Here is a 3,570-nt window from a genome sequence, read left to right as displayed (position 1 = left end):
CAAATACCCTCAATAGGAACCCAACTACTGATCTGGTTTACTCAACATTTTCAATCAACTTTCTAAGCATTTGGGGAGGCTTGTCTAAACAAGAATGTTTTTTAGCAGGCGCTGAAAAGAGTAAAGTGAAGGTGCCTGTTTGATCTCAATCAGCAGGGAGTTCCCAAGTGTAGCTGCTGCCACACTCAACGCAAGCCTGTTCTTAAAAATGAGCAGGTATTATAGAATCATAGAATCATAGAGTTGGAATAGACCACAAGGGCCATCGAGTCCAACCCCCCTGCCAAGCAGGAAACAATGTGGCACCCGAAGTAGGGCCAACTCTGCCGATCGAAGTGATTGGCTGGGCACATGTGGGGTGGGGTAAGGAGACCCCCTAGTTAAAGTGGTCACAAGTTGTTAAGGGATTTATATACTAACAGTAACAACTTGAACTGGGCCGCTAGCAAATCAGCAACCAGGGCAGATCTCTGAGCACAGGAGTTATATTCTGACAAGGCCTCACTCCTGCCAGCAATCGTGCTGCAGCATTCTGCACTAATGGCAGCTTCCAGATCAAGCACAGGGGAAGCCCCACAAAGGACTCAACTACATTAGTAAAAATAAAACGTTTTAAATGTGTTTTAACAGTGTGACACCAGATGGCGCTGTAGAGCTGGAATTGGAACTCTATGACATTTCCCATTGTGAGCTTTAAAACGGGGTTTTTTCCGGAGGGTTTTCAGAGCGTTTTTTTATAGCTTTGTAGATGCAGCCATAGAGTCTTGTCACATGGGGCAGACCACTGCGATCAGCACCCTCCTTGAACTTTAGACGAGGGACCAAGACTTTCTTGTTCCAGCAGGCCTTTTAAGGCAGTGTTTGTTTTTATGATAGTTTTCTCTGTTGTGAAGGATAGCTCAGATGGTTGAGCATGAGACTCTTAATCTCAGGGTCATGGGTTTGAGTCCTACGTTGGGCAAAAAGATTCCTGCCTTGCAGGGGGTTGAACTAGATGACCCTTGTGGTTCCTTCCAGCTCTATGATTGTGTGATTCTGTGATTCTATACCCCGTTTTCTCTGGATTGTTTGTACAGCGCTTGGAAAAGTGAATAATTAAGTAGCATATAAATGTCTTAAATGAACAAATAAGAAACAACAGAAGGTCTGTGAGTGTGTGTTTTTGTGTATATATAAAAATACTATCGGGTTACATTACCTTCAGGTAATGCAACTTCCAGGTTGTGAATGTGGCAAACCCAGAAGTGTATACAGAAGCGCTCTGTGCACCATGTGCATGTGTGCGTGCGCAAAAGCGGCGCCTCATGTTGCAGACTTTTTTAAAATTAGTTTTTCCTTTATTTCTCACAAGTATATCTTTACATCATAACTTTACATCTTACAATTATACATATTCCTGTTTTCAAAGTATGCTCATAATTATTATTATCATAGATCGGCAAGTATTACTGTACACAAAAAAGAAAAACGATGTAATTTTAAAATCATAATATTCCTCATTAATCAGTGACTTCCCGTCTCTTCCATTTTGTACTAATAAACTTATTGCTTATATTTGTCCATTGTCTTTTTATTTATAATATTTTCTTATCTATCAATTTCCCTTTTAAAATTGTTATCCACAGAAACTACTCAAAGGCCGTCACCAGTGACATGTTGCGGACTTTTCGAGGTACGTAAGAACCCCTGGAACAAATTAAGTTCCTATTCTGTGTATCTTCTGTGTGTATATTGTGTGTATATTCTGTGTCCACTGTGTATCTTCATTTCTGCACTCTCAGCTTGACATTAAAGAGGCTGAACAAAAGCCTGACCAGCTGCTATTCCCATGTGCAAAAGGGCCATTTTACGTCCTGACTTGGACACAACCTTTTACCAAGCCAAAAATTGCACCAGGATAAGTTCGGCCAGTGAATTTGCATATACCCCTGCATCTTCTTGACTCAGGTCCATGGAATGGCAGAACTCATGAAGCCTTGATTAGTCACAGAAGGGCATTTGACTTATGGTAACTTGCAGGCTCACTGGCTATTAACAATGTAAATGTGCCGCTAATGCTTGAGGACTCCCCACCAACACCAAGGCAAGTGGGGGCTGCCCCAGGAGGTTTTCCTGGCATATGGTAACTGCCATAGCTGGTAACAGCTAGGCAACAATTGCTTGGACTTGCCCATGTTTGTCCTGGAATGACTCTATTTTATAATGCAAATGAGTTTGCAAACTCAGGTAGTTTGGACTTGGGGGTCATGGATAGTACCAAGGTGCCAGCTCAAATTCCCTGGTCAAAACAACCCTGGCAGATCTTGACTTGACCATCAGCAAGATAAAAAATAATAATACATTCTTCTCCTCCCTTCCCCCACCCTCAGTCTAGAAAAAAAGAAACATGGGGAAGATAATGTTCTTGCTTCCAGCATCAGGATAATTATGCATGCACAAGGGTACAAAATACAAACACTAAGCAGCACATTGTCATTTTGTTTTCTTTCCTTATCACATTTGTTTGTCGCTTTTTACACACACACAAAACTTTTTTACACACACACACACACACACACACACAAATGGGACGCAGGTGGCTCTGTGGTCTAAACCACTGAGCCTAGGGCTTGCCGATCGGAAGGTCGGTGGTTCGAATCCCGTTGCTTCTCCTGCTTGGTCCCTGCTCCTGCCAACCTAGCAGTTCGAAAGCATGTCAAAGTGCAAGTAGATAAATAGGTACTATTCCAGCGGGAAGGTAAATGGCGTTTCCATGCGCTGCTCTGGTTCGCCAGAAGCGGCTTAGTCATGCTGGCCACGTGACCTGGAAGCTGTACGCCGGCTCCCTCGGCCAATAAAGTGAGATGAGCGCCGCAACCCCAGAGTCGTCCGCGACTGGACTTAGCGGTCAGGGCTCCATTTACCTTTACTTTTTTTTTTTTAACACAAAAGTGCCTCAAAGCAACTGACATCATAAAAAACAAAAATAACTGAAACGTTAAAGCCAACTGTTTTCAAAAAAGCAATAAAACAAGACCTAACAAGAAATATAAAGGAACATCCCATCCCAAGCATGAACGAGGAAAAGGCCACAGTCACAACTTGCTGCTCTCTCAATTAGGAATCCAAAGGCCTGGATAAATAGAATAAGAATGGTAGAGTTGGAAGGGACCACGAGTGTCATCTAGTCCAACCACCTGCAATGCAGGAATCTTTTGCCCAATGTGGGGCTTGAACCCACCACCCTGAGATTAATAGTCTCATGTTGTACCAACTGAGCTACCCCAGGCCTGATGTCTGAACACAATTATGGTGCCAGGTGTGCTCCACCGGAGAGAGCATTCCACAAGTGGGGAGCCACCACTGAAAAGGCCCTTTCTTCCTCTCACCCTCTTCCTCATCTCTCTCAGAGAGGTCACACAGGGAAGGGCCTCCAGTGATGAATGCTGGCTTGTGTGGGGAGAGGCAGGCATTGAGTTATGGGGGTCCACAACTGCATAAGGATTTATAGGTCAAAACCAGCACTTTGAAGCAAGCCTGGAAACTAATTGCTAGCCATTGCAGTTTTGCCAGGACTGCTCTTATATGCTC

The 3,570-nt window shown here is 43.7% G+C and overlaps 1 non-coding gene across 1 annotated transcript; it reads right to left on the bottom strand.

Annotated features, from left to right (window-relative positions):
* Window positions 1–3,195: 3,195 nt before the first annotated feature.
* Window positions 3,196–3,269, bottom strand: TRNAN-AUU (transfer RNA asparagine (anticodon AUU)). Its single transcript has one exon. It is a non-coding gene; the product is annotated as a tRNA-Asn (tRNA).
* Window positions 3,270–3,570: the final 301 nt, after the last annotated feature.

The sequence above is a fragment of the Podarcis muralis genome, chromosome 3 (assembly GCF_964188315.1).
Source record: "Podarcis muralis chromosome 3, rPodMur119.hap1.1, whole genome shotgun sequence".
NCBI classification, from domain to species: domain Eukaryota; kingdom Metazoa; phylum Chordata; class Lepidosauria; order Squamata; family Lacertidae; genus Podarcis; species Podarcis muralis.
This window is presented reverse-complemented; position numbering and strand designations above follow the sequence as displayed.